Below are 6,606 nucleotides of genomic sequence, written 5' to 3'. Positions count from 1 at the left end.
CTGATTAAGAACAGGAAGAAGGGAAAAATATGGAGGGCAAAGGTTAATGAGGCTTTCTTAGGGAGAACTTAGTATATCCCTCAATTACCACTGAAAAAAGTAACAATGACTTCTTTAATACATGAAAGCTCTTGTCAAAAGGAAAAAAGCAGTATTGAAATACATTTACAAAACAAAGGGCTACATTCCAGTCTGGAAGCAAGGCAAGTTGGCAGACCATGACTAAAAAATTCCTTTGGGGATGTTGGATCCACTTTTAGAAAGGGAAGACCATAGTTCACTCTATAGTATATGTGATTCTGTCTCTTAGAAGGGTTTTAATGAAGATGTTGCCTGTTTCCATTACTGAAAGGATTTGACCTTCAACTTGAGTGGTAAACTACTTTAAACATTTTAAATTTAAGCTGTATGAAATAATGTGACCTGAAAATGCTTCTTTTGAAAATCCTTTATCCGACTATTTAAGAAAGTTTTTTAGTTAATAGGGTTCTGTAAAGTTCCTCCATGTACCTGGATAAATCAAGGTATTACTGAAAATTAAAAAGCACATAATCAAATGAGGACTGGTGGAATTCAGCAGACTAAAAATTTTACTCTTTTGCCTTTATAGGCAAAATATGAAGGCATCTTTACATAGAAGGTCACTGGATTTTTTTGTGTGGTAGCTTTGTTTGTTGTTTTGTTGGGCTTTTTTTTAAGACAGCCTTATTCTTGTTTTGGGATCTAAGCTGATCTTTTAAATGTCACAGAAGGTTCACTCCTGACTTCATTTCCTTCATTCCTCCACTAGAGTGATCTGCAGTATTTGATCATGAAAAAAACTCCTTTACTGAATGATCAGCCTTCTCTATTACAAGCTTATTTTCATGTATCTTCAATCTTTGTTCTGACGTTGAAGACCCTCTTAAAATGTGGGGGTGTTGCTTCACCCACGGTCCATGTCCCATTCTGCAATGAAGTCTCCTGTTTTGTCAAGCAGAAAGGGCTCACAGGAGCCTTGGATTTGCAGTACAAAATGCTCTTTCTATGGGAACTCCCACAGTGCTTACAGACTGAATTACAGAGCATAGGCTGAAGGGGCAAAATGTGAGAGAGGCAGGGGGTGTTTAAGCTGATCTCACCCTTGCACTGAGGGCAGCCTGGCACCCACCTGCCACCCTCTGCTCCTGAAGGGGAAGGACAGTGTGAGCCTGCAGAAACTTTAAAGTTCAAGATGCTGCAGAAGGCTCTGACAGCCCAGCAAGCATCTGCCTTTTACTCACCCTGCCTTTTGCTACAGGCCCTTTTGGAAGGCAGGAAGCTAGAGTAGCTACACCTGTCAGCAGGTGAGCTGTGCAGCTGGCAGTGCCTGACTGGGTGTGCTTCCTTGTTTCCAGTAGTTTACATCTCAGCTAGGTTCTGGCAGGTTGATACTGCCAGATTCTGCGTGGAGGGAAGGAGTAACAGCCCTATGTATAAGAAAATGTATTGAAGTCAAGATTTAGCCAGTATTCCCAAATCTAAGGATTTTTTATTATTTTTTTATGGTAAGTAGCTTTATTTCCTTCCAAGGTGCAGTTAAAAGTTGTTGGAAGGTCAGTCATCCCAGCCTTTCTGAAGGTAGTTACTCAAAGTTCCCCTTCAAGGAGGGGAAATTGCCTGGTACTGATGTGGTGTTAAGGTGCCCCAGAAATCAGGAGAGGAACCTGTTGAAAAAAACATTCTAAAGAATTGCTGTAGCCTTTCAGCTATATTCAAAGGCCTTGCATTAATCTTGTGGAGATAACTGGAATTTTTTGCCTACCACACCCTAGGAAAAAAGTAGTATTTCAGGTCAGCTGTAGTTGTAGGATCTGCTAGTTGTGATGAGTAAGACCAAAGCAAGCTTTTCTACTCTTGCAGTTACAAATTATACAGTAAAGGTTATTTCATCTGTTATTCTTTCCTTCTAATTTAACAAAATCATTTGCTTTAAGGATTCATCTCCTTTATTATATCTTCTTGTAGCCTAGTCTGAAGTAACAAAAAAACCCCACCACCCAGTTTTTTACATCTGCCAGGTACGAATTGCCATAACAACTGTCTGCTTTTAAAAAATTCACAAGCATTGCTGACAAGAGACACCTCTGATATGAATCCAGAAAATTAAGCCCAGGTCTATGTTTTTTACATTGTGCCTCGCTGTCCCGAGCTCTGCTTTTGACTGATGAGTGATGGGAAAGTGCACCAAAGACTTCCTGTCCCATGGAATTAATTTTCCAGCTGCAAGTGGAAAAGCTGAGACTGCTCTTCTAGTTTGGTCTCAGGATGAGAGATCCACCTTGGACTGGTGTGGTTTTACTGGGCCAGCCCTTTGCATTATCTTTAGTTGTCAGAGTTACCAAGTTGTCTTCCACCCTCTCCTCAGCAAGGCTGGTGTGGAGCCTCAGTAGGTGCAAAGCACAGCAGCCTCTCAGTGGGTGCTCGAAGCAGAATGAGCTGTTTCAGAGGTGTAGTTTTGCTTTGGAGATGTGAGGGAACATTAGTTGTATTGGTCATCCCATTTAGGCCTGGCTGGTGCAGGACTCGGATCACGGGGTGAGGCTGTAGCTCCACATTCCTTATCCCCACCATTTAGATGAGGGGGGTAACAGTTTTCCAGTGGAATAACAGTTATGAGCAGTGAGACACATATGGAGCAGGACCAAGTCAATCGTGCTACATAGCAAATTGCTTTTTTTAACAATAGAGAAAAAAAATGGCAATTTCAGATTCTCTTCCTAGGCAAAATACAGCAGCAATTACGGCTTGGAAGCAGAAGTTTCTAAGGGCATCAGAGGCTGACTATGCAAGCTGGGTAGTTAGGCTTGGCTGCTCAGGAACCTGTGTTTTTGGAACATTCAAGGTTCCTACAGAGAGTGGGGCAGTTTTAGACATATTTGGAGAACTTCCTGGTAGAGCTGTTCTACAAAAACTTACATTTTTAAAGGAAGCTTTCTCTAGTGCAGCTGCTGAGGTGGATGCTTAGCCCTACTGGCAGAATCTCCAGATATGACCAGCTTGTGATGGCTGAAAGTAGCTTTGAAGGAGGCTGAAACATGTGGAGCCCCCAAAGGCAGCTACTCAATGCAGATCTGGAATAGTGTAATTCGTTTCAGACATAGCACTTCATGTGACTCCTGACTGGGAGGAAGTGGGCAAAAAGAAAAGGTTTCAAGGACAGAATTTCAAATGTCTTCTGGGGCTTGGCTTTAAAAGAGTTTGGAAAATAGTCAAAGAAAATAAGTATTTTTAACCATAGGCTACCTTTCTTTTGTTAGGGGGTTTTTCTCTTTCTCAAGGTGTGTGTTTTTTATGTTGTGTGTTCTGTTTTTATTTTGTTTTTTTTTCTGACTGGAGTTGTGCTTCCCTAAAGCAATGTAGCAAATTGTATTATCAACAAGCCATTTCTTACCTGACAAGAAACATTGGGTTTGGTAGGAGGAATTACTCTCTTACTGCCTTGGCTTGCTCCGTTGTTCTCCTTGCTTTTAATCCTGGTCCATTGTATAAGTTGTGCTGTAAAGCTGGAGCATTTCATCAGGAATCTAGGGTTTTGTGGTGAGTAAAGTGTCTGCATATTGGAAGCAATCCTTTACAACACCACTGCTGCTGCAGACTAGAGAGCTGTCTGCATAAAATCTGAATGTCACACACTTGATCTGCCATCACAGCAGAGCATCCCAGGCAGAGTGGCAAGAGTGCATGGGCCCCAGGTGAAGCGTAGGGCAGACATAGCAGCTTGTCAACATGTGTGAATTTGCAAAGTCAAGATCCAAGCTGCTGAGTTTTTTAAGACACTAAAAGAGGAAAGTATTATTTAAATATAAATCCTTACCATGATAAAATAGCCTTCTTCGTAGGAGAATGTAAAGTTTAGTTCCACTGAATTACATCCTTACATCTAAATTGGATCATTTAGTTTCTTTGTATTTCAAAAGTAGAACTTAAAAATCTTCTGGTCTGGACTGACTTTCTGCAGGCTGTAAAGCCACACACTGGGTGAAGGGGAAGACTGATCCCCAACCTTGTGCTGCAAAGCCTAGTGCTTGTCCACCACACTGGACATTTTTTAAGAGGCTCATTATAGTGTTACTTTCTGGGAGAGGGTAACATTAAGCTGTTCTGCTGTTAATGCTAAGCCATTTAGCATCAGCGTATCTAATTACAACTCCTACTGCCAAAAGAAACTGGAGAACCCTTCTAGGTCAGTGAGCTTGTCTCTAGATTGTCAGCAACTGGCATTTCACTACAGAGTTCTGACCAAAGGCAAGGATGTACCATTGCCTCCATTGCTCCCACAATGTGTCCTGGGACAACCAGAGGTGATGGGCTGCAGGCTTTGCAGAGAAAACACTAAGCCTCAGGAAAACATCTGGGTGTGTTGTGAGACCTGACAGCATTTCTGTACTCGATTTCACAATTCTGTTCAAGGTAGAAAAAGGTCAACATCTTAATGCTGAGATTTCACCCAAGCTGGATGATGTGAGGCATTTCAGTGTGAATCCAGACCATTCACATCCTACGTTGGCCTCCTGATGTGTGTCCATGAGCAACAGCCATGAAAGGGTGAAAGCTCTTACATGAGAGTGAAAAATTACTCAGTTACTGAAGCAAAGTGCTTCCCTTTTAATAGCAGGAGAAGAGTAATGGAAGTCTGTTTCCTAAAGCAGCAAACATCAGCAGTGAGTGATTTCTTCCAAAACAAAGCAGGTTGATGGTCAGTCTGCAATTCTAGCATAGCTTGAACTTTAGTCCTGATCTGCCAAGACACAAGCATGGGTTTTACTTCCTGCTGCCTGTCACTAGTATTAAAGAAGTCTAGTTTTTGTGTAGCAAATTCTATGTAGTATCCATTTTTTACCAGTTTATTTTGGCTTGAGATTCCTGGTGTGCTAAACACCCAGCAAAACAGAAGGTTGCACAGCTGGGGCTAGAGAAATAGCTTACTTCTAAACATCAGGGAACATAAATATGTGGTGTTATGTATTCTGGAATATAAATAGTTATTTTACAAAGAATGCAAACATACTTTGGTGAGGTGAGCAAAGAAAACGCTGTTAACAAGAGGACAACAAAAGGAAGTAAGAAGACATGCTGAGAGAGACATGGAAGTGAGGCAGCAAGAATCTAACCTCAGAACACTTAGGGGATGGCAGGAACCAACTTCTGAGCCAGCCCTTGGAGCATGAGGGTGACAGAGCAGCAGATTCATTGGGACCCTGCTGCTTTGTAGGACTGGGAAGTGTTTTAAGAACATGGACTTGATAAATGGGAATTTTTAGACAGAATGTGACCTCCAGAAATATCTGGACTTGTGCAAAATGGGATCAGATTCATTAAATGTGACCTTCAGGGAGGAGAGTTAGGCTTGTATCTTTTTTCCCTGCCCACCTTTTTCTAAATCAAGCATTTATATGTGAAGCCTATGTCAGGCCTGCCTTACTTACAAAACCACTATGAGATTTTGATTAAAATTTGGTTTTGGTTTTACTGCTATGCCCAGTAGAAATTCAGTTCACAATTAAGGTCATAGAGGAACCTGTAAAATGAAATAATGATCAGAGTGAAAATATCAAATGCTGCACAGATAAGTGTTTTAAAATAAGTCTAATTGATTTTGATTTTTCTTAACTAAAAAACCTGCCGGTGCTTGATGGGCCCTGGGACGTGTCATCACAGACTCAACAGCCTCTCCTTTTCCATTACTGCAGGAGCTCAAATTTATTATCCTGAGGGGCTGGTCAGCAAAGGGAGGTTTTGCTTCAGTGACTGTTACAGGGCTATGATATACAGCAGAAATAATTCTTCCCTTCTCTTGAATCTGCCATGTATGCAAAGCCCAACATTTTGAATACACTTGTAAAGTAAAATAAAAATCAGACTTGACATTCCCAGTGGCAGCATGTGCAAGCCAAGGACAATCTCCAGCCATCATGTGGGGGTTACCTGCCTGCCACCCACCCCACTACATCCTGGCTGCAGACAAGAGGCAACTCACTGCCTTCCACAGCTCCTGCTGGCAGGAGCAGCTGCCAGGATAGACAAACTGCCTAAGGAAGCCCTGGGTTTCCCAAGGGTGTTAGGCAGACAGGGAGAGATGGGCATGGAATTGGCAAGCAGAAAGTGAAAGGACTGAAGGATTTTTCAAAGAGAGAAAGGAAATAGGTCTGATGGGTGGGATGCAGCGGCGAGTCTTTTTATGGTGGGATAAACCTAGTAATAATAGGGGGGAGGAAACTCCAAAGAAGTCCCTTGTTAATATTTTGTTAGTGTTCTGTGTTAGGTAGTGCTCATGTTCCAAACCCATGGAAATGTAAAGGATGGATCCCAGATGTCTTCCAGTCAAAACAGGCTTAGGGATGCTACCTGAAAGTCAAGTGAAAGGATGGAACTGGTGCCTGGATGAACATTTGGTGATGGCAGAAAATGTATGTGTGGAGGGGAAAAGTGGCTTTTAATGATCGTCATAATGAAGTTTGTAATGAATTTGCAGCCTCACCGTTCTTGAGTCACTTTCTCCTTTATCCTACTAATACCTTGGAACCAATATCCAAAGCAAGTGAAAAAGAAGTCGCTGTGCTGGTTTCAGCCAAGAAGTTTTCTTAA

This window comes from Chaetura pelagica, unplaced genomic scaffold (genome assembly GCF_000747805.2).
Source record: "Chaetura pelagica isolate M959 unplaced genomic scaffold, ChaPel_1.0 scaffold76, whole genome shotgun sequence".
Classification (NCBI taxonomy): domain Eukaryota; kingdom Metazoa; phylum Chordata; class Aves; order Apodiformes; family Apodidae; genus Chaetura; species Chaetura pelagica.
The sequence above is the reverse complement of the archived record's forward strand: the minus strand, read 5'-3'. Positions refer to the sequence as shown.